The 25533-nt window shown below is 45.3% G+C and overlaps 1 long non-coding RNA gene across 1 annotated transcript; it reads left to right on the forward strand.

The window, feature by feature from the left end:
* The first annotated feature begins 23621 nt into the window (after positions 1 to 23621).
* Positions 23622 to 24322, forward strand: LOC139832207 (uncharacterized). The gene is made up of 3 exons (XR_011746907.1): positions 23622 to 23875; positions 23961 to 24033; positions 24129 to 24322. It is a non-coding gene; the product is annotated as an uncharacterized lncRNA (long non-coding RNA).
* Positions 24323 to 25533: the final 1211 nt, after the last annotated feature.

Genomic DNA, 25533 nt, shown 5'->3' on the forward strand with positions numbered 1-25533 from the left:
GGCACCTCTCCCCATGAGCTTGGCCTCCCAGTGAAGACAAACCGTCAGCCTGGGAACTGCACAGGGCTTGGGCCGGACATTCACCTCATTTCACATCATTTCACTTTTAACGGAGGCAGCCTTGGCATAACCCCTATGATGCTTGTTTAGAGGGAACCCATACTAAGATGCATAAACTTCCAGTTAAGCCCTACCCATAATCAGGTAATGTGGGGGTGCTCAATAATTGGAAAGGTATCGCATCCAAACCCACCATCAGCTTTTATCCATTCCACCCTATCATTCACCAGTCATATTCACCTTCAAAATCTTTCAATAGAATGACTCATAATTCCAAGGTTTTCAAAGTCCTTTCACTTCACCAGTTCCCATCTAGAGTAATCCATTTTATTTGTTAGCACTAGCCACTAGCCCTGAGGGGTGCTAACTAACTTGTAGCTATCTAGGCTAAGTTTGATGCTCTTGTACTAGTCTATACTTAGACCAAAGTTAACTATAAAAATAAGCTTTAAATAACCAAAGTAAAAGCTTGTAAGAATAACACTGGGGATGGGATCATGAAGCATAAAGTAATAGGTGAGGGTGCCTTGCTCTGGTAGAGCTTTGCACTTTGCAATAATATTAGCTTGCCTTGGTTGGTGTACTGATCAAAGTGGTCTTCTTCTTCCTGAGGGTAGACCTCCTCCTCCTGGTACTCCTCGGTACTAGCGTCTAAAAACGGATACGAGATAACCATCACCAATCAAAGCTTAAGAGCTAGACTAAGCACACACAAGGTTCACACAAGCTAATCTATCATCACAACATTGCTATTATGTTGGTTGACTTGGTTTTCTTCTTAAGAAAATAATTTCCTCTCATTACAAATATTGATTAGGGCTTCTCTTTAGTTCTTGAAGAAATAATTTCCTCTCATTGAATCTTGTTAAGATTTAAGTTCCTCAAATAATAGTGTATGAACCCATGTTGACCAAGGTCAACACTCCATAATTATTATTTGGGAAAAGATTTAAATGAGGTACTATACCTCATGCAATTTAACACTAGCATGGTAATAATTTAATATCCCCAAATATTTCAATAAGAGATTATATAGACCAAGGTCAATACCTCATGTTGACTTACTTGGGACAGAGATTTAAATGAGATATTACTTTCCATAATAATTAATAGATAATTTTGGATAATTTGAATGGACTAGAAATAGCCATATAGCCATTATTTTTTCTAGCCCATGATCATACAAGGTAACCCTGTGATATTTTTACATAAACAATTAGAGTATATGAAATGTGATTTTTGAGAGTTGGAATCAACTCAAAAGCATTTTTGGTTGATTTTTAATAATTGTTTGAAGTTACAAAAGTCCATGCCTTGTTATTTTTGTCACATTAATTCTAAAACAGATATGATGTTGAATCCAACGTGGTTGGATAGAAAATTTCACAAGCTTTCCAACAACATCAATTTCACTAAATTTGGCCTAGTAGATCTTCTGGAATTTAAATTTGAAGTTGATGTCAGTATTGAATTTGAACTGAAACCAAAAATCAGGATTTAAATTATTGGGCCCGGCGGGAAAATGAAATGGGCCGACTGGTTTAAAAAGGGCAAAGGCCAGCCCACCACGCGTCCAACACGCGTGGGCTGCCTGACAGATGGGGGCCACTGGTCAGCGAGTTTAACTCACCGAATCGGTACGCTGTGTGTGAGGCGTTGGATTAGTCGATGATCCGACGGTGGAGCGTCGTCGTCGTCGGCGGCGAGAAGCAGGTGCTGGCGCAGCGGAGGTAGGAGGTCAACGGTGATCCTGGGCTCCGGCGATCGACGGCGTTGGTGCAGGTCGATGTTGTGGACGACGGCGGACCTCCTTGAACAGACGGCAGCTCCAGGGGTGGCTCCTAGCTCCGGCGAGCTTCTGCGGCGGAGCACGGCAGCGAGGGTGAAATTGGGTGGCGCTACTGGGCAATGTGAAGCAGAGAGGTGGCGAGGAGGGGTTGTGATGAGAGGGGAAGGCGATGGTGTGCTTGAATTGGAGCGGGAGGGCCTCCTTTTATAGCGGCGAGGCGAGGCCGTGGGGCGGTGATGAAGTCATCCATGGCGACGTGGCTACAGCAGCGTAGTGGCACTGGCGATGATGCACGCGGGCAGGCGACGTCCTGGCGATGACGCAGAGCTTGATTGCGGGGAAAATGAGGCACTGGCGAGCGCGTGAGCTTGACGGGAGCTAGCATGGCCGTGGCAGGTCTCGTCGATGGTGACGATGGCCACAGCGTTCCCGCGGTCAAACGGTCGTGTCTGGACGTCTCCTGGTGGCTTGGCGCAGGTGCTGACGGGCGGCGAGGGCAAGTGGTGGCGTGGAGCGTCGGGGCGACGTCATGCCCGTGGGTGCTCTGGCGCGCATCGATGCACGCTCTGGCGCGCGTGCGTGTCACTGGGCACGTCGCGTTCTGGCGTCCACGGTGCACCAATGCGTCGATGCTCATGTCCAGCAGTCTCAGGGGAGTGAGAGGAGATGGGATGACACGGTGGTGCAGGGCTGAGGTGACCAGAGAGAGGGAGAGCAAGTGGGTGTCCATGCCATGCCACGGCATGGCATGTTCTGGTCCAAATGGTGACGATGGTCCGTACCACTCCTTGTCTCTGATGCTGGGCAGGGTGTAGAGGGGTCATAGGAGGTCAGGGTGGACTTGGTCCACTTGAAAAAATTCAGCATGGGCTCCAAGTTAAACCCTGCCCACAAGGTGCTCGATAAAATGCCCGCAAGAAAAATATTTTCGAATTTTTGAATGAATTTTGGTGGGTTGTAAACATATAATAATTGAAGTCTACTGGTGGTGGTGGTGGTCAAATTTGAGTTGATTTGCAAAATCACAAAATGTGGATGATCTTGTTTTTGTTTCAAAGTTGCTACTTTGCTTGCTCCTAATTTGAAATTGAGCAAGAATTTGCAGGGGAAGGCTTGAGCAAAGTTGTTCACCTTGATGTGGTCTTGGATGAGGTGCAAAGAGTTGAGGGGTTTTAGTTTAGAAATTTCTTAATCCAGGGGCTCAAAGAGGGCATCATGCTATAAATGGCAGAATTGACCATCATTTCATGTGAGTTGGAAAATTATTTTATTTTCATTTTGATTTGGTCTTTCTTGATCCCATTGGTGTGGTTGAGTGTTAAAATGATATATGAAAGTAATCCATGCAATGAAACCAAGTTTGGTGGCCTTTTGCTCAAATTTTGCAATTTGGCCTATTTCTCAAATTTACCTCTATGGACAATTTTGTTTTTTTTTTTATTTTCTTTTGCTTGACCTTTGAATTGAGTTTCTTTGATTTCAAAGGTGTTTATAAGTGTTTAGTAACCATCTCCAACCAATGGTGCAAGCCAAAATGGTCTAGGTTCAAGATTTGCAAAAATGGCTTAAACCCTATGTGAGTGTTTTGGTGATTTTTCTAACTTCTTTTCTTTTCTTCCTCTTTGTTCCTCTTGGTGATCTCTCAATGATCAAGGATAGGTTTTGATGTTTATTGGTGAGCACACAAGCAAGCATCATGGTAACCACACAATAACAAAAATTAAAGATGAGCTCTATGCATAGCACATGCATTAATAAAAAGTTTTTTGTTGGTTCTAAATTTTAAATTCTTGGAAGCTCCTTCTTTTCTTTATTGAAAATTTGGGATGTTACAAACCCTTCCCCCTTACAAAAGATCTCGTCCCGAGATCTTAAAGAAAACTAGGTACTAAAGAGATCTGGGTATTCCTTCTTCATATCTTCTTCTCGCTCCCAGGTGGCTTCTTCTTCGGTATGGTTGCTCCATTGAATCTTCAGGAACTTGATACTCCTGGTGCGAGTGGTTCTGAAAGCTTCTTCTAGGATGCGAATAGGCACTTCTCGGTAGGTCAAGTCCTTGTTGATATCCACAGATCTGTGATCGATGTTCTTGAACACTTCCGTCTTCTCCGGCACTTCTAAGCACTTCCGAAGGAGTGATATGTGAAACACATCGTGCACAGCCGACATTTCTTTCGGCAGTTCCAGTTGATAAGATACTTCTCCTCGGCGACTCAGAACTTTGAAAGGTCCAACATATCGGGGTGCAAGCTTTCCTCTAAGCTGGAATCTCTGCATCCCTTTAAGGGGTGATACCTTAAGATATACAAAATTCCGATCTCGAAGGTCATCTCTCGACGTCTCTTGTCGGCATTACTCTTCTGTCTTGACTGGGCAGTCTTGAGGTACTCGCGGATCTTGTGCACCTTCTCTTCGGCTTCTCGGAGAACATCTGGTCCGAAGACTTGGCTCTCTCTGACTTCTGACCAATTCAGAGGGGTACGGCACTTCCTTCCGTACAGGGCTTCAAAGGGGGCCATTTGCAGAATGGCTTGATAACTGTTGTTGTACGAGAATTCTGCGTAAGGCAGGCAGTCTTCCCACTTAGATCCATATTCCAGTACACAGGCTCTCAACATGTCTTCGAGTATCTGGTTGACTCTTTCAGTCTGTCCATCAGTCTGCGGGTGATATGCGGTGCTGAAATTCAGCCGGGTTCCTAGTCCTTCATGTACTTTCTGCCAGAATCTTGAGGTGAATTGGGATCCTCTATCTGACACAATTGACTTCGGGGTTCCATGCAGGGCGACTATTCTAGAGATGTATAACCCAGCTAGCTTTGGGCCTTGATAGGTGGTCTTGACAGGGATAAAATGGGCTACCTTGGTTAATCTATCAACCACTACCCAAATTGAATCATTTCCTTTGCTTGATTTGGGCAGTCCAGTGATAAAGTCCATTCCTACTGAATCCCACTTCCATTCTAGAATCTACAGTGGTTGCAGCAATCCTGCGGGTCGCTGATGTTCTGCTTTGACTCTCTGACAGATATCACACTTGGCGATGTAGCTTCCAATTTCTCTCTTCATTCCATGCCACCAAAATTGTTCTTTCAAATCTTGATACATCTTGGTTCCACCGGGATGAATGGAATAAAGGGTATCATGAGCTTCCTTCAGAATGACTTGCTTCAACTCTGAATCTGCCGGTACACATAGGCGTCCGTTATACCAAAGAACTCCTTCTTCATCTTCGGCGAATCCCAGTGCCTTTCCTGCAGCTATTTGACTCTTGATTCCATCAATGCTGGCATTTCCCTTCTGGGCTTCCTTGATTTGACTCATCAAAGTAGGCTGGAGCTCTATGCTGGCTAGGAATCCTTCACTAACTAGCTCCAGTCTAAACTGCTCAAACTCTTGAAACAGTCTAGGTTGCTCTATTGCGATTATGGAATTCAACTGACACGGCAGTCTACTCAGGGCATCAGCTACCACATTGGCCTTGCCGGGGTGATAGTGGATTTCCATATCATAATCCTTGATCAATTCTATCCATCTTCTTTGCCTCATATTTAGCTCCTTCTGGGTAAAAATGTACTTCAGGCTCTTGTGATCTGAATAGATCTCGCATCGATTACCCATGAGGTAATGACGCCAAACTTTCAAGGCTAAGACTACGGCTGCAAGCTCTAAGTCATGGGTTGGGTAATTCTGTTCATGTTGCTTCAGTTGTCTTGACAGGTATGATATCACCTTGCCTTCTTGCATAAGCACACATCCAAGACCAATCTTGGAGGCGTCACAGTACACGTCAAAGGGCTTGGTGATGTCCGGCATGATTAATATTGGGGCTGAGGTCAATCTGCTCTTGAGCTGTTGGAAACTCTCTTCACATTTATCCGTCCATTCAAACTTCTTGTCCTTCTTCAACAGTTGGGTCATTGGTCTAGCTATGCTTGAAAAGCCTTCCACAAATCTGCGGTAATATCCGGCTAATCCAAGAAAAGCGCGGACCTCGGTCTGGGTGGTTGGGGCTTGCCATTCGGTAACGGTCTTGATCTTAGCGGGATCTACGGCAATACCTCCGGCAGACAAGATATGTCCCAGGAATCCTACTTCCTTCACCCAAAACTCACATTTGCTGAACTTGGCATACAACTGATGCCGTCTACGGGTTTCTAGGATGATCTCCAAATGTTGCTCATGTTCTTCTTCAGATTTGGAGTAGATTAGGATGTCGTCAATGAATACAACGACAAACTTATCCAAAAAGTCCATAAAGATCTTATTCATGAGATTCATGAAATAAGCGGGGGCATTGGTTAATCCAAATGACATGACATTGTACTCATACAATCCATATCTGGTGGTAAAGGCAGTCTTGGGAATATCGGTTGCACGAATCTTCAGTTGATGGTAACCAGTCCTAAGATCAATCTTAGAGAACACTTTGGCACCGGCCAGCTGGTCAAACAGGTCTTCTATCTTTGGCAGGGGGTACTTGTTCTTGATGGTGACATCGTTAAGCTTACGGTAATCCGTACATAAACGAGTGGCACCGTCCTTCTTATCCACAAACAAAACTGGGGATCTCCAGGGCGAGGCACTTGGTTGTATCAAACCTTTGGCTAGCATATCATCCAGTTGCTTCTTCAGTTCCACTAGCTCTGCCGGGTTCATACTATACGCTCTCTGGGCTATAGGTCCTATTCCAGGGATTAACTCGATGATAAACTCGATATCCCGATCTGGGGGCATACCGGGTAGATCATCCGGAAACACATCAGGGTATCGACAGACGACCCTGATCTGATCCAAGGTTGGCTGGGCTATACTCTGGTTGCAGGTAAACTTTCTGGGCAGCCGTTCAGATATGTGCTCTACTAACACACCGGTGCTACTAGTCATGGTGATGGCTTTCTTGGCACAGTCAATCAATCCATGGTGCTTTGACATCCAATCCATACCCAATACTACTTCCAAACCTTTTGTTCCCAGAACAATCAAATTTGCATAAAAATCTACTTCATGCATTCTGATGGGCACATCTTTGCAAATTTTTCTAGCTTTTGTGGTTGAACCAGGTATTTGTACTATCATGACATGCTTCAAACTGATGGGTTGGATTTTACTTGTGCATGCAAAGTCTTCCGTGACAAATGAATGCGATGCTCCGGAATCAAACAACACTCGTGCAGGTACTGAATTAACAGAAAACATACCCAGCATGACATCCGGCGCTTCTTGTGCTTCCTCAGCACTCATGTGGAAGAGACGGCCGTTGCGGTTGTTGGGGTTGTTGGGGGTGAATTTTCTTCCGGTTGAGACACGGCGTTGCTGCTGAGCAGGTGCAGCGGTGTTGGGGGCGGTCTTGGCTAACCTCTTGGGGCACTCATTGGAGTAGTGTCCCACAATTCCACATTCATAACAAGTGATGGTGGACTTGTCCTTGGGGGCGACAGGGATAGCGTTGCTCCCAGTCCTTGGAGCAGTGTTGGTGTTGTTATTGTTGGGGGCTCTTATCGGGGCGCGGTTGAAGTTGTTGTTGTTGTGGTGGGTGTTGTTGCTGTAGTTGTTGTGGCCGCCTGACCTAGGGTGTCCTCCACTCCGGTTCTGAAAACCCGGACGTGAAGTCTGCATCTGGGGCTTGTTGTTTCTTGGGGCAAAACCTCCGCTTGAGCTGGGGCGATACTTCTGAGGGTTGCTGGGCCCACTCTGGTGCATCATGCGGCGTTTGCGGTTCTCATTGGCTTGATGGAGCTTTCCCTCCATCTGGATGGCTGAGTCTACCAGGGCTTCAAGGTCGGCAAAGGGGATGTTAACTAAGACTGTCTGCATCTCATCGTGCAGACCATTCAGGAATCTCTCCTTTCTTTTCTCAGTGGTGTCAGTTTCATCGGGGGCGTACCTTGACAGGGTGAGGAACCTGTCGCGGTATTCTACCACCGACATTCTACCTTGCTTGAGTTCACGGAACTCGTCCCTCATCTTCTTGATAAGACCCGGGGGTACGTGGTACTTGCTGAACTTGAGCTTGAAATCTGCCCAAGTCATTATCTGTCCTGCATTCATGTCACGGGTGCTCGTCCACCAGGCTCTTGCAGGTCCTGCTAGGTAATGGGTGGCGAACAAAACTTTCTCTGCGGCTTCTACTCCCGCAACTTCCAAGTTGTTCTCCATGGTCTGTAGCCAGTCATCTGCATCGAGTGGCTCTTCAGTCTTGCTGAAAACAGGGGGATTGGTGTTCTGGAAATTCTTAAGTTTAGACCCTGGATGATCATGGTTTCCATGGCCTTGATTGTTCTGAGCTAGTTGGTGCAGTGCAGCAAGGTTGGCCTGTCTTTCAGCTCTTTCATTCTCTCGATCTGCCATCAAGGTCTGCAGTAGTTGCATCATGGCATCTTGACTGTTGTTGCGAGTTGGAGGGCCATCTGAACATGGAGAGAGATCATGAGATAAGAGGGAATTTTCTATGGCTTATTTTGGGTTGAGTGAAAAAATTAAAACTTGAATTCTTTGGATGTTAAACACAAACACACATTTATTCATTCAAGCATCACATATTACAAGCTACTCCTTCATGGTTTTAAGAACCATTTACTCACGCTACGATACAAAGGACGGGATACAAACTCACACCTACACAAGTGATCAAGTGCAACTACTCATCATCCACATCGATCGGGATGAAGTCATCTTCTCCGGCATCCATGAACTCATAGTCCTCCACATCAGTGTTCTCATCCTCCTCGAAGTCATCATCCTCACTCAGGTAGGCTGCTCCTCCCTGAATGTCTTCACCTTCTTCTTCTAGTTCCCTCAGCTGAGTCTCCTGGGCCTGAACAGTTGCCTCCAGGGATACTATCTTTGCGCGGAGGCGCGCAATGGTAGCGTCCTTCTTGGCACGCTGCTGGCGGAGTGACTTGCGATCCTTCGCAAGCATCTTGATAGCATCGGCATGTTGAGCCAGGTGGAGGTGAGTCTGGTTGGCGTAGACACGGGAGTTGTCCAGCTCCTTCTGGGTCTCGTGCAGCATATAGTCCAGGTGCTCCACATGGTATTTCAGCACTGGGTGTGCTGACAGTGCCATGGGTCCTCCAATGGTATCATGCCTTGCAAAGTGAGCAAAGCGAGTCCCCTGGAGCTCAGTCACGTGTTGTCCGCACAGACGGGCAAGTGCTTCCTACAGAGCACGAGCGAGTCCGTCTAGCCAGTTGCTTTCCCTGATGGAAAAGAGGATCCTCTCAGAGGTAGGAGGCTCCATCTTGCCCCTCAGATCAGCGGTGATAACCCACTGAAGTTCCCCTCCGGGCTGGTTGTTGACTTCAGTTCCGTGGAACTCCGGGTGCGGGCGATCGAGAAGGTCAGACAGGGCGTCCAAGTCCCTCTCGAAAACCAAACTCCCACCATTGCCCAGCTGGTAAAACTTGGTGTTGGTTGGCTCCATCTGAAAGTGAATTGGATGAGTAAGTTAAAGAAGTGAACAAGTGTGTCAAAATTTTATGTAGTATCTAAAGAAGAGCATGAATTCTGATTTTCTAAAAAGATCTCAAAGAGAAGAAAGGGACTAAGTTTTTTAGAAATATTCACTTCCTTTGTTTTTGAACTTTAGGTTTTTCAGAACGTCCATTCTAACTAGGGTCTCCTAAGGTCAAACAATGACTCTGATACCAACTTGTCAACACCCGGATTTTTAAGTCCAGATGCCTATTATGCCATACATCGCAATCCCAGGAAGATTGTTGTTGCGAGACATAACAGTTAATATCATAAGTCATCATTCATTACCAACCATAGTCGTCTTACAAAAGTAGATCACATGATCCAATATTACACAAATAGTTGATCTAATGATCAACGAACACAATACATAGCGGAAGCGTAATAGTAGTGGACTCTCTAATCCACAGGCCAACGCTTGACGTCAGAAGAACTCCTAGTTGTTGTAGACATCCTGCTGTCCGTCATCTTCATATTGCTGCTCCTCTTCATATTCTGGCCATTTGAATAGCCAGGGACACAGCCGTGAGTACTTTAAAGTACTCGCAAACTAATACTATAGTAAGTACCAACAATTTTAGTAATGGAGTGCTAAGCTCTAGGTCTATTTGCATAAAGCCAATTTTAGTTCATAAACCTTTAGTAACCAACTCCTCATTTGCTAACTAACTCAAGTGGGAACATTAGTGTCATTCCCACAACTTAGTTGTGATCCAAGTCAAGTCAACATTCAAATCATTAACCTTTTTCAAGAAAGTATCTGACAATGGAACAGTATGGCCTTTCCAACCGTCCGTAACCGTGGACACGGCTATTCAAATAGGTTTACACTCTGCAGAGGTTGCACACTTGTGCCACAACATTTGATTACATCCGTCAGGGATAACCCTGAATCATCGTAACTCAGTACGCGGATCATCAACCATAACATTTCACTTACATACCCTAGTATAGGCACCTCTCCCCATGAGCTTGGCCTCCCAGTGAAGACAAACCGTCAGCCTGGGAACTGCACAGGGCTTGGGCCGGACATTCACCTCATTTCACATCATTTCACTTTTAACGGAGGCAGCCTCGGCATAACCCCTATGATGCTTGTTTAGAGGGAACCCATACTAAGATGCATAAACTTCCAGTTAAGCCCTACCCATAATCAGGTATTGTGGGGGTGCTCAATAATTGGAAAGGTATCGCATCCAAACCCACCATCAGCTTTTATCCATTCCACCCTATCATTCACCAGTCATATTCACCTTCAAAATCTTTCAATAGAATGACTCATCATTCCAAGGTTTTCAAAGTCCTTTCACTTCACCAGTTCCCATCTAGAGTAATCCATTTTATTTGTTAGCACTAGCCACTAGCCCTGAGGGGTGCTAACTAACTTGTAGCTATCTAGGCTAAGTTTGATGCTCTTGTACTAGTCTATACTTAGACCAAAGTTAACTATAAAAGTAAGCTTTAAATAACCAAAGTAAAAGCTTGTAAGAATAAAACTGGGGATGGGATCATGAAGCATAAAGTAATAGGTGAGGGTGCCTTGCTCTGGTAGAGCTTTGCACTGTGCAATAATATTAGCTTGCCTTGGTTGGTGTACTGATCAAAGTGGTCTTCTTCTTCCTGAGGGTAGACCTCCTCCTCCTGGTACTCCTCGGTACTAGCGTCTAAAAACGGATACGAGATAACCATCACCAATCAAAGCTTAAGAGCTAGACTAAGCACACACAAGGTTCACACAAGCTAATCTATCATCACAACATTGCTATTATGTTGGTTGACTTGGTTTTCTTCTTAAGAAAATAATTTCCTCTCATTACAAATATTGATTAGGGCTTCTCTTTAGTTCTTGAAGAAATAATTTCCTCTCATTGAATCTTGTTAAGATTTAAGTTCCTCAAATAATAGTGTATGAACCCATGTTGACCAAGGTCAACACTCCATAATTATTATTTGGGAAAAGATTTAAATGAGGTACTATACCTCATGCAATTTAACACTAGCATGGTAATAATTTAATATCCCCAAATATTTCAATAAGAGATTATATAGACCAAGGTCAATACCTCATGTTGAATTACTTGGGACAGAGATTTAAATGAGATATTACTTTCCATAATAATTAATAGATAATTTTGGATAATTTGAATGGACTAGAAATAGCCATATAGCCATTATTTTTTCTAGCCCATGATCATACAAGGTAACCCTGTGATATTTTTACATAAACAATTAGAGTATATGTAATTTGATTTTTGAGAGTTGGAATCAACTCAAAAGCATTTTTGGTTGATTTTTTATAATTGTTTGAAGTTACAAAAGTCCCTGCCTTGTTATTTTTGTCACATTAATTCTAAAACAGATATGATGTTGAATCCAACGTGGTTGGATAGAGAATTTCACAAGCTTTCCAACAACATCAATTTCACTAAATTTGGCCTAGTAGATCTTCTGGAATTTAAATTTGAAGTTGATGTCAGTATTGAATTTGAACTGAAACCAAAAATCAGGATTTAAATTATTGGGCCCGGCGGGAAAATGAAATGGGCCGACTGGTTTAAAAAGGGCAAAGGCCAGCCCACCACGCGTCCAACACGCGTGGGCTGCCTGACAGATGGGGGCCACTGGTCAGCGAGTTTAACTCACCGAATCGGTACGCTGTGTGTGAGGCGTTGGATTAGTCGATGATCCGACGGTGGAGCGTCGTCGTCGTCGGCGGCGAGAAGCAGGTGCTGGCGTGGCGGAGGTAGGTGGTCGATGGCGATCCTGGGCTCCGGCGATCGACGGCGTTGGTGCAGGTCGATGTTGTGGACGACGGCGGACCTCCTTGAACAGACGGCAGCTCCAGGGGTGGCTCCTAGCTCCGGCAAGCTTCTGCGGCGGAGCACGGCAGCGAGGGTGAAATTGGGTGGCGCTACTGGGCAATGTGAAGCAGAGAGGTGGCGAGGAGGGGTTGTGATGAGAGGGGAAGGCGATGGTGTGCTTGAATTGGAGCGGGAGGGCCTCCTTTTATAGCGGCGAGGCGAGGCCGTGGAGCGGTGATGAAGTCATCCATGGCGACGCGGCTACAGCGGCGCAGCGGCACTGGCGATGATGCACGCTGGCAGGCGACGTCCTGGCGATGACGCAGAGCTTGATTGCGGGGAAAATGAGGCACTGGCGAGCGCGTGAGCTTGACGGGAGCTAGCATGGCCGTGGCGGGTCTCGTCGACGGTGACGATGGCCACAGCGTTCCCGCAGTCAAACGGTCGTGTCTGGGCGTCTCCTGGTGGCTTGGCGCAGGTGCTGACGGGCGGCGAGGGCAAGTGGTGGCGTGGAGCGTCGGGGCGACGTCATGCCCGTGGGTGCTCTGGCGCGCGCGCGTGTCACTGGGCACGTCGCGTTCTGGCGTCCACGGTGCACCAATGCGTCGATGCTCATGTCCAGCAGTCTCAGGGGAGTGAGAGGAGATGGGATGACACGGTGGTGCAGGGCTGAGGTGACCAGAGAGAGGGAGAGCAAGTGGGTGTCCATGCCATGCCACGGCATGGCATGTTCTGGTCCAAATGGTGATGATGGTCCGTACCACTCCTTGTCTCTAATGCTGGGCAGGGTGTAGAGGGGTCATAGGAGGTCAGGGTGGACCTGGTCCACTTGAAAAAATTCAGCATGGGCTCCAAGTAAAACCCTGCCCACAAGCTGCTCGATAAAATGACCGCAAGAAAAATATTTTCGAATTTTTGAATGAATTTTGGTGGGTTGTAAACATATAATAATTGAAGTCTACTGGTGGTGGTGGTGGTCAAATTTGAGTTGATTTGCAAAATCACAAAATGTGGATGATCTTGTTTTTGTTTCAAAGTTGCTACTTTGCTTGCTCCTAATTTGAAATTGAGCAAGAATTTGCAGGGGAAGGCTTGAGCAAAGTTGTTCACCTTGATGTGGTCTTGGATGAGGTGCAAAGAGTTGAGGGGTTTTAGTTTAGAAATTTCTTAATCCAGGGGCTCAAAGAGGGCATCATGCTATAAATGGCAGAATTGACCATCATTTCATGTGAGTTGGAAAATTATTTTATTTTCATTTTGATTTGGTCTTTCTTGATCTCATTGGTGTGGTTGAGTGTTAAAATGATATATGAAAGTAATCCATGCAATGAAACCAAGTTTGGTGGCCTTTTGCTCAAATTTTGCAATTTGGCCTATTTCTCAAATTTACCTCTATGGACAATTTTGTTTTCTTTTTATTTTCTTTTGCTTGACCTTTGAATTGAGTTTCTTTGATTTCAAAGGTGTTTATAAGTGTTTAGTAACCATCTCCAACCAATGGTGCAAGCCAAAATGGTCTAGGTTCAAGATTTGCAAAAATGGCTTAAACCCTATGTGAGTGTTTTGGTGATTTTTCTAACTTCTTTTCTTTTCTTCCTCTTTGTTCCTCTTGGTGATCTCTCAATGATCAAGGATAGGTTTTGATGTTTATTGGTGAGCACACAAGCAAGCATCATGGTAACCACACAATAACAAAAATTAAAGATGAGCTCTATGCATAGCACATGCATTAATAAAAAGTTTTTTGTTGGTTCTAAATTTTAAATTCTTGGAAGCTCCTTCTTTTCTTTATTGAAAATTTGGGATGTTACAGAAAGTTTCCCCTATGAACTCAAGTATCAAACCCAAATTGCTGCAGCGGGACGGAGTGGAGACGGTGGTGCTGATGGTGGACATGATGATGATGATCCCGATGAAGTCTAGCTCGATGACGGTGACGATGGCGACGATCTCCCCTCTTCGGGAAAGAATTTCCCCAACAGATATCTGCCTGCCGGAGAGCTTTTCTCTCTTTATGGTTTTCCGCCCCGTAGCGGCGGCGGAATATTTCTCTGGTCGCTCCCTTGATCTTAGGTTTCCCGAGGGGTTGAAATACGCAAGGGGGCGTCGTCAGAAGTGGGCCAGGGCGCCCACACCATGCCTAGGCGCGGCCTGGGGTGGGCCCGCGCCTAGGGGTGGTCTGGAGCCCCCTGGACCATTTCGGCCTCCCCTTCTGGCTTCCTCCGTCATCTAGAAAAATAGGATTTTCTGTATCTTCGCTGGGAATTTTTGGTCTTCAGAAGTATGGTGTCTTGACGGTCCTTTTTCCAGCAGATTCCTCGCTCCGGTGGATACTTCTCCAATAATCATCAAACATGCAAAAATAGATGGAATAACATAAGTATCACCTCTAAATATGAAATATATCAATGAATAATAGTAAATTATGATATAATATAGTGATGAAAATTGGACGTATCAGTTGCCGACAAAAGAGGGAGGAGACAAAAGAGAAAGAAAAGTGAGGGTAAGTACCAATGCACGTACTTGCGATATTAGAATGGCTATGTTCACCGGTGGGCAATAAATATTTCCCGACTATATGGCGGACTTTAGCGGCAGCAAAGCTTGTACTAACCAATGGAGACACGCTACAATATTCGTCTAAATTGAGAAGGTGAGAGAGCGCATAAGCTAACAGCTCTATACTCTGCAAACATAACCCAACCGATGCGTTTCCCCCTCGCAAGCGAGAAGTACTAACAAGGGCACACACACTTTTGAAACAATTTTATTATCAAGTTATCCGCAACAAGTATAAGGTGTAAGTTGTTCAATGATCGAGTCATACAGCTCCAAGTTGTCCATAACCGCGGACAAGACTTTTTGAAAAGATTGTAACCCTGCAGGGGTGCCCAAATGTGCCCACACGCACGATCAACCCAACCGGGCAAGGGAAGGCTATCACGACACGCATTCTCCTTCACCACAACAAAGTCTAGGAAGCCACCTAACTAAGCTAAACCCATATAAAAGTCCGGTGGTGCTCTGAAGCGGACTCAGCTATTGCATCAACTTACTAGGCGGTTAGTGCCCAGCAGGATGACCACTTTGCAGCGGCTCTACAACCTACGAGCGTGCAAGAGACAATAGGGTTACAAGGCACACAACTTCCCCAAAAGTAACATCATATCATCTAACCACAAAAAACAAAGCTTGCACGCTCGGGAGAAACAAAACATTACGAACTAATTGTGGCCACTGGACAAAGCTGTAGATTCTGGCAGTGGTCGATGAGAGGCCTAGTAAGAAAACCCACGTGTGGTTAGAGCGCTCAGTCTCGGAACAGATAGCAAGAACTCGGGTCCTAAGATATTTAATGGACACAAGTGTGCCGTGTTTAAAACCAAAAACAACTGACCCACCGATGCCTCTACTTAATGATTTTATTATCGACATTAAAGTAAGGCATGATTGTCTCCAACAACTGATATAGCATGTGATAGCTTCCCAACAATCCAACATATCCCGATAACAGATCGAGATAACATCAAAACCCTAAACTCGCGCTACGACTCGCAAGGATCAAACAACAAAAAAGGGCAATAGGTAGCGGATAGGTAACACGGTTCATATGGGTAAAAGTGGAATATGACACGTGACTCGAACATAAACGCAACATAAGGATAGCAGGAGAGCGACGAGAATAAAACTGTAAAATAGGTGAAGGAGGTGGGGTTGCCTGTGAAAAGCTGCAGAAGAACTTATCGTATCTCACATCATCACTTTGTGATCCTATCCGGGAAGAAGCAAATGATGGAACACACATCGGATGCAAATCTTACAACTACAACAGAAGAACCGGCATGATGAAGATATGATATGCATGACATGGCAGATATGGTGCGATGCAACTTATCCAAATTAAGCGGAATTACAATCCCAACACACAATTATATGGTTCAAGTTATTTTTCTTCCGGTAATATTAAATGTTGATTACCATGGCAAGACAAGGCATGGCGAGCTACGCAATTTAAACGGAACTAGGATACGATATACAATCCCCACATTCCATATTTAATTATTAGGTGAATCGCTATTTACCCAAACCCAAAAGATATGCGATGCGATGCAACATGATATGATTTATGCAACAAGATAGATGCACATTTAGAAAATAGGTATGGGTTAGGTTCGCACATCTTGTGTTGGAGTTGGGATCTTTGGGTTCAAAGAGGAAGTAGACGCCTTTGGGTTCAAAAGCTTTGGGTTCGTGAAGGAGACCTTCCGGTTTGATGCACTTTGGGTTCGTCTTCATGTCGGTGTCAAACTTGAACAAACGCCGGTGGTTCATCGGGGTCGATCTTGGCAAGGTGTCGAACTTGGCAAGGTCCTTCGTGGCGGTGAGAAGCTTGACAGATCTTGTCGATGACTAGAACAACAGCGCAAGTTAGCTATCGTCTTGGACTTGCGCAGCACCAGGAACTTGTTTGCAAGCTGCAGAGAACCGACGATGACGATTAGAACACAAGGTCAGGACCAAAACAACATCAAAAAAATCACGGGAAACATATCCCCGAAACAGGTTCACGTGCAAGTACTGACGTGCGTAGCAACGTGCGGAAGCCAAGCAGAGCAGGGCACCGTCGGCATCGATCTGTTGTCACAGGAAGAAGGGGCGCCGAGCTGCAAGTTGGGGACGAGCAGAAACACACGCGGAGAAGCTCGAGGTGTACCCTACGCGAGGAGGCGAACGGGACGTACGGTGAGGGCCAGGACGCGCTTGGTGAAACTCCCACTAGCGGAAAAAGCGAGACAGAGGTGGTGGCGTCCCTGACGACGCAAGGCGGTCGAAGCTGGCGTAGGGCGCGCGGCGGAGGGACTTGGAGGTAGCCTGTTATGGGCATTACCCTTCGGGTACCCGACATTGCTATACCCGGTGCAGATTATGGAGGTGGACTGGCATAAGGACTCGATAAGCTGGGCCCACACGTAATATCAACTTGGACTACAAGAAAGAGAACTCCAATAAGTATTCTACTAGAACTCTTGTAAACCCTAGCCTGGTTGCATATATAAAGCCAGGAAGGGGCACCCCTTAGAGATATTGAGACACCACAATATGTAAGATTGCACACGCGATACGCCTAGACATCGCAACCCGCAGATTAGAACTAGACTAGATACAACTCCGCCTACGGTGGCCCCCTGTATACATATGTTCATATACTAGATTGCTAGCAAGACGTAGCGATCCTCCACCACGGGAACGTGAACCTGGGTACATCGTGCCTTCTCTCGCTCCCGGAATCTCCATCGCCGCCTTCCGTCAACCCTAAGCCCCTCATGGTGGCCATTGCCGAGGAGCCACCTCGACAATTGGCACCTCGACACAGCCCATGGAGCAGAGGGAGCATGGGGCGATGATCCCAGAAGCTTCATTTTGGAGTGACTAAGAAGGATCCAGGCTTACTTTTTCATTTTCATGTTTTAAACTTGTTTAAATCTTGGTCAAACATAGAATTTGACGAAGATTCAAATGGGAATAAAAAATTCAAAAAAATTCAAAAAATAAAAAAACCAAAGCACATAGTCTTCTGATGTCATATAGTAAGCATTCAAGTTGATAAACAAAGTCTAGACATATTCAAACCAAAAAATAATATATCTACCCCTAACCCTAAACTCTATCTTATGAAATCAAGCACGAAGATAAGTGATTTTGGGTTTCAAACATGAAAATTTCAAAAACCTCCTAGAAGCTTCATTTTGGAGTGACTAAAAAGAATTCAGGCATACTTTTCATTTTCATGTGTTAATCTTGTTTAAATCTTCGTCAAACCTAGGATTTGACCAAGATTCAAATGGGCATAAAAAATAAAAAAAATAAAAATAAAAAACCAAAGCACATAGTGTTCTGATGTCATATAGTAAGCATTCAAGTTGGTACACGGGAGGGCGCGGGGACGAAGCAGCAGCCGACTGGGGCAGCGCTGCGTGGTGCGAGATGAGGGCGCATAGGCTCCGGTGCGGCGCGCTGCGGCAACGGACTTGCTCGACGGCGGCGGAGAGGAGAGGCAGTGGCCGGGAGCATGAGGCGAGGGAGAGAGATACGAGCGGGGAAGGAGGCGTCGAGGGGCTCGGGGTCAGCGTGCCGAGGGAGGCGGAGCAAGCGGGCGCTAGGAAGGGAGAAGAGGAGTGAGCGGCTCGGGTTGGGGCAGCGAGAGAAGCTGGTGGGTGGACTTGGACGCGAAAAGAGAAAGGTGGAGCGTTTTCTTGCAAACAGCCGGCGGCGGGGGTGGGAATACAAAACAACCTAGGGTTTCTGGGGGAGGTCCTGCTGGGCCTTAGGTAGGCTGGGTATTGGGCTGCCGGTTGGGCTTGCTTGGCTGGCCGGTTGGGAGGGTTGTCTCCTTTTTTTTAATTAAAACAATTTCCTTTTATTTTTTCCTATTTTGTTTGAAAACCATTTCAAATAGTTTTTATATAGGAAAATAAACATGGAAACATATATTTTCATTTGAGATAAAAAGAGACTATTAATTTTAATAATAAAATAGGGTTTAATAAAATAATTTTGGAGTTCAAAAATATGCATGATGCCATGATTATGCACAAAAGGAAAAGAACAAGCAAATCTAATATGGGATTTTCCTGGAACGTTACACTTCTCCCTTATTAAGTTGACTTTTTTCACATAAACATTTTATAATTATCTCTCATTTTTGGAACCTTTTTGATGAGATACAACCTACCAATATCAAGTAAAACATTTTTTTGCACCTTCTCAAGATGTACACTTAGTTATGAATGGGTGTACAAAGAGAGAAGACAAGATATGATCAACCAGGACTAGAGACCACGGCCCACCTCGATCTCTACTATCAAAGTAAATAAAATGGAGTTTTTGGCTAACCGAGATACATGGTATGTGTTTTTGTTTACTAAATGAGTTGCTGCTAATATGTATTGTCTTGATTCTATTATTATATACATAAGTTTGTGCGATTTCATGGGTTGTTGTTTCAGAACAAGGTGTTCTAAAACCATACCAGTTTTTATTGCAACTAAGTTTTTGTGCCATGTTGACCCGGCACTACGGGAAAGATATAATGTCCCGACGGGCCAGCGGTCGTCGGCACAGGCCATCTGGCCGTCGGCACAGACTGTGCCACCGTCGGCACACCGTCGTCGGGAAAGCTGTGGTCGGGGTAGGTAAGTTGGCCGTCGGTACAGACTGTTGTGCCGATGGTTTTACCCTCGGCATAATATTTCAAAATTTTCAAATTTATTTTTGAAAAAAATTTAAATTATGTTTTTTGAAAAAAATCAAATATATTTTTTCATTTTTCTGTGCCGACGACTTTACCGTTTCCAGCATTTTAAAAAAATTAATTTTTTTTTCATTTTTCTTCTTCTTTTTTACTTGTTAATCTTTCAGAATCACACTTTTTACTCTAAGTACACCTAATCTTAGTCAAATTGCACTTGTGGTCAAACTTTCCAGTTGGTCACCCATCCTCACACTAGTCCCATCCCGGCACGCTTAACTGATGAGCTTCCATGAAAGAAATGACACCCTGTTGTTAGTACTACCATATCAATCATATTAACCCTTTGACCGTGATGCCACACCTCTATATTTATGAATTCTAAACATTTACTTAAGTAAACAACAATAAATACATATAAATAATAATAATAATATAGAATTTGAAAAACAATTAAATGATTTTTTTATCTTTTTATTTAATATGGAATAATTAATATCAGTAAATACGAATAATATGTCTAAATTGATCAGAGAAATGAGAGGAATACAATATGAAATCCATATCATCTTTTGAACCTACAAAGTTAATTTACCCAAAAATCATGAGCATTAGATCAAGTACCTCTAGTTTAAATCTGACCGACTTTATCGGAAATGAGGTGGGAAACTGCCTCGGCATGGCATAGTTTGCCGAAACGATGTCATATTTAGCACGTGTGTGGGCCCTATGATGGGAAGCAAGACCCTAGACGCGGATTTCTAATCCGACCAATTTTTTCATTTTCAGCGTGAACAAACGGTTTTTTTGTGAAGCAGCTACATGGGGCGTATTTTAGTATGACGTGAAACCTTCGTGCGGTGATAGCAGACCACCTACGCACCACCTATCACATGACATGTGACAAGGTATTCACTTGTCAATACCTACAGATTGTAGACTAGGGTTTTAGAGGAAGTAGGGGGCAAGTAGATCTCGAGGGTTTCAGCCGGAAAAGTACTCGACTGCTAGAAAACTAGGGTTATGTTGACAATGAATCGATCATTTCTTTGTCCCTCGACTCCCCCTTATATAGGAGGCGGAGCCGAGGGTTTCGTAACATACAAGAAACAAAGTCCGGGAGACTCTTTGAGTTCAACCCGTAGTAGCTAAAAGTCATTATTTCTAATACAACTCTATGTTTCCAAACTACTCCACAACTGGGCTTCCGGGCTTTATAAACTTCGGGTCGTGGGCTTTCAACAAAACCCCGGGTACCTTCTTCGGCAGGCCCATTGGGGATGCCTATGTCAGTAGCCCCCGAGATTTTTCTTTGAATCGAAGAATCAGGGAAAATCTCCATCATTACAATAACACATAATTTTTTCAAATAATATTATAACAGCCATATGTTGTACAGGGATAATGGTAGTTGGGGCTGGTTCATCTGACGGATCAGGTACCAGTTAACTGCTCTCGTGGCAATCCGCAAAAACCTACTTCAAGATCAATTCCCTGGACATGATCTCGGGATACTGGTGTAAGTTCGACATGTGCCGCTTAAGGTCTTACCATATGCCGAACCCCAGTTTATGTTTTATCGGGTACCTAACGCGTCCGTTAGGATTTTTGTTCGTATCTGTTGATACGGAAAAAGTAGCAAAGCGCCGTCAGAGGCGGTGCCACGCCGCGCAGGATAGATCCTGGGGACTTACCTTCGCAAAGTTTTGCGGCATTCAGAGATTAATTCGCGACTGAAGCGCTCTGAGAATATATTGCCGAGTGCCATTTTTGGCTGCTGGAATAGCACATCTATTCGAGTCAATGGATGACTTGTATATTGTTATCTTATCCTCCCGATGGGAGTATATGAAGAGTTATTTTGATAACTCAAAATATGCTCGCCAAGACTTCTTGAATTTTATCGGGCACGCGAACAGCGTTCCCGATGGGAGTAGCCCCCGAGGCTACAGCCAAGTGCTTGTACTTGGTTGTAGGCTCAGATTTTTAGTACCTGTGTCGCTATATTGTCATTTATTCTGCTTGTCTTATCTTTATCGGGTGCGCGACCAGCGCTCCCGATGGGAGTAGCCCCCGAGGCTACAGGCAAGTGCTTGTACTTGATTGTAGGCTCACCTTTGCAGTATCGCAATTGCTATATTGTCAACTTTTTCCAATGCTTCCATCTTTATCGGGTGCGCGACCAGCGCTCCCAATGGGAGTAGCCCCCGAGCATATGAACAAATGCTTGTATTTGATCATAGGCTCTCGCCTTTTCTTTCTTGCCATACTCGAGGTTTCCTTCTTTCAAAAGTAGCCCCCGAGCATTTGACCAAAAACTTGTATTTGATCAAAAGCTCACGAAGTTATCATCAATCCATCTCTGTCGCCAATGTTCAAAACAGCACAGTCGAAATTTCTCTCTTTTAAAGTGACATCAGTGCTGACGATAGCCACGACCACTGTATCGGGAGAACGCGAGTTCTGTCCTTTCACTGACCTGTGGACCCACAATCTGCGGCAGTTTGAAACGTTACACAAGTGGGGGACACACGTCCTCCGCTTTTCCTGGCACGCGCGCTGTAGCGCCTGTCCAGTTCCATCGTAGTAAAAATACGTTTTTACCCCTGAACCACGTGTAAAGCATCAAGCCTGTTACTGCTGCATCCAACGGCACGTCGATTCGCAGGCTTTCTATAAAGGACATTCTTCTTCCTCCGTTCTCCCCTTCGCTGCGCCGCACCTTTGCTCTCTCTCTCTCAAATCCCCATTGCCACAAAACGCTCCTGCACCTGTGCCTGCTTCCTTTTTGCAGTCAATCCCATTGAATGCCACCGCGGTCAAAGCTCACCAAGCACACTTCCCCCATGGCGACGGAAGACCTGAGGCTGTCCGAGTGGGAGAGATCCAAGATCTCCAATCAAGATGCGAACCTGCTCAAGAAGCTCGGGTTCATGAAGAAAGAGAAGATGCTGATCTTCCCCGGCGAGGAGAGCTTCCCCACACCGAGCATCGGATACCGGGTAACATTCATCGACCATCTCATCCGCGGTTTATCCACCCCTATCCACGAATTTCTCCGTGGATTACTCTTTGTCTACGGGCTGCAGCTGCACCAGCTCACGCCCAATTCCATCCTCCATATTTCTATCTTCATCACACTCTGCGAATGCTTTCTCGGGACCCCTCCTAATTGGGGCCTGTGGAAACGCATTTTTCTTGTCCGCCGCAACAGCTCCCACAACACCGCCTACAATGTGGGTGGTGTTGTTATCTGCGTCCGCCCAGATGTCGAATATTTCGATGTCAAGTTCCCTGACTCTGTTCAAGGGTGGCGCAAAAGGTGGCTCTACATCCGCGAAGAGGACATTGACTCGCAAGAATACAACATAGCACCCTTTGATGGTAGCGAGAAGATCCTCCGACGCCGGTCATGGGACGCTGAAGCTACCGACGAAGAAAAAATGGCGACAGAGGCATTGATGAAGCGCATCTACGAGCTTCAGAATACTCGTGGCAAGGAATTGTCGGGTATTTAGATTACCGCGTATTTTCTTAGAATCAGGGTGCAGCCTCTGCAGGCTCGCAAAAACCCTCTCTGGTTGTATGCTGGTGACAAAGATGTTGACCGCATATCCAAGGATCTTTTCATGAAAGATTTGGAAAAACTTGTCCGAAGAATCTCGTCGCTGAGCAAAAAAGACGCCATTCTGACCTCTTGTCGCGTGGAGCCGTATAGCGGAGCCAACGCCCTCCCCAAGGTAAACTATCTTTGTCCTCCACGAATTTCACTTTTTTCGCCTGCTATGTTGCCATATTCATTGATGTAATTTCTTGTCGATATATCTTTTCCTTTTGTAGAAACATCAAATTGTATCCTCGCTACCTCCCCTTCCTGAAGGTGGGGAAGTCGAAGAACGAACCATTGTTAACGATGACACTCAGAGTATTTCTCGCCCTGAGAGTGAAGTCGCGGGATCTCATAAATCCGCGGCTTCCTCTGAAAGAGAAACTGCATCCGAGGCTTCCCAGTCAGCCCATTCACTTCCTTCCGCTGTTTCGCCAAGGAACAAAAGGAAAAGAGGTGATGCTGAAGACTTCGGCACCTCCAAGCTTAGCAGTTCACCTATCGAAGAAACTGCTCCAGAGGGGACTTCTCCCGAAAAAGAGGGGAGCTTCGATGCTTACAATGATGCCCTCGTGAGCTCGTAAGTTATCTTGTCATCTTTCTCTATTTATGTACTATGTGATGAATATTCTCATGCTATCTTTTGTATACAGTGGCGACGAAGAAGAAGAACCCGCTGTCAATGTGACTGCTCCTATGAGTACGTCACAAACTTTGGTTTTGTCAGAGACTCATCCTACGGCGGAGGAAACCTCGCCTCCTGAACAAGATCTTCAAAGGTCGACTCCTGCCGCCAGCCCCCGAGCCTCCTCGCCAAAGAGAGCGAGGATTGAGCTTGGGGAGGAGCACAACATAGTTGCGAGTTCGGCGACTCCCCCTTTGGACGATGTAAGTATCCTTTCCACTCCTGTGTGTATTCTCTGCCAAATGTTTTTGCCACTCTAATTTTTCCCACCGTCCTCTATTTTCGTAGCCTCTTATGCAACACTTCATTAGTCTCGGCACCCAATTTATTGGGTACCGCGACACCGTCAATGGTCTGAAAGGTATGCCGACAAATGAGTAAACTATCTTGTTTTTGTTAGGTACAATCTAGTACCCCCTTTTTATTTTTGACTCCTGCTTTGATTTATTTCGACAGAGGCTCTCGTTACAGCTAATAAGCGTGCTGATGACCTTGCCGTCAAGTTAGAGCAAAGTGAGAAAGCTCGCCAGAAGGCTGAACAAGATGCTGCTTCCGTTGGAGATCTTCGAAAGAGACTCCACGAGGCTGAAGCTGCCTTGGGCGATAAAATCACTCAACAAATTGCCCAAGAAAAAGATGTCAGTGGCCGCTTGGAGTCGCAAAATCGTCTTTTTTGCAAGTAAGCCTGGAGATCACTTATACTCTAGTTTTCGCTATCATTGGCTTCTCCTCACACTTATCCATAATCCGAACTTTTGCTTTAGCAGGAAAAATGGGTCAAGATTTCGAACTCGAGGAACCTGAAGGAAATCGTCTTCGCGACGCCCTCTCCTTACTGGAAATTCATGGGGATCTGGCGCGTCGCACTATTGTTGATGCGAAAACTGCCTTGACGCGCCTCTTCCCGTACTTCTTCCCGAAGAAAAACCTGCCCAACACCTTTGCTGACCTTACCAAGTGCTTCATCCCTGAAGAAGATCTTGGACTGGCTCTTCGACAAGAAAGCTTGAAGATTGGCGTTGAAGGCACCATAGCTTTGGTTGCCAAAAGCCAGCAAGACGTCGACTGGGCGAAAGCTGGCGAAACAAAGAGGATGCAGACGGAGAAGTGGCGAGCCTTGATTAAAGCTGCCAAGCCGCACTCGAAGAAGATCCTCTCCTTCCTCGGATACAAACCAGCTCCTTCCTCCAGTTCCGCCAAGCCGGAGGTCAAGTAGACCAACTTACTCATCCGTTTACTGTCTTTCTTTTGGTAGATGTCGATATCCTTACGATATGCGACTAGTGTCGTTGACTCACTAAGAGTTGACCTTTTGTAATGGACCATCACTTGTAAATATCCCCACTTATCAATGAAAATGAGTGATCCTCTGTTTGGTTATTAATGTCGACCTTTTCTTTCTTTCAGTTGATATTTGATAACTATTCTAAGACTACTGTACCACCCTCTGCTTCTCCTGCGACTTCTTACTCCAAACGGATAGCTGACGATGTTTTGCTGGATGACTCCTCGTCTGTGAACCTGAATCAACTAGAAATAGCTGAACTTCGACAACAACTCCAGGCCACGAAGAAACAATCCCTTATTACCATGGAACAATCGCACAAATCTTCCGAGCGGGAAAAAATGGCTCTTCAGCAGGCTCAAGAAGCCTTAAAGTTAAAAGATGCTGCCGTTGCCGAGGCTTTGCAAGCTACTTCTCGAGAGAATTATATGCTTGACCTGCTGACTGACGCAAGTCTGGATATGGCGGGTAAGTCTCACCACATGCGTTCTTTTACTTATTTTGCGTACGAGTTTCTCGATCCTCACATTTCTTGATACGGTTAGGTTCTTTCTTGGATGCTGCTGTCGAAGACCA

Source organism: Lolium perenne, chromosome 6 (genome assembly GCF_019359855.2).
Source record: "Lolium perenne isolate Kyuss_39 chromosome 6, Kyuss_2.0, whole genome shotgun sequence".
Taxonomy (NCBI): Eukaryota; Viridiplantae; Streptophyta; class Magnoliopsida; order Poales; family Poaceae; genus Lolium; species Lolium perenne.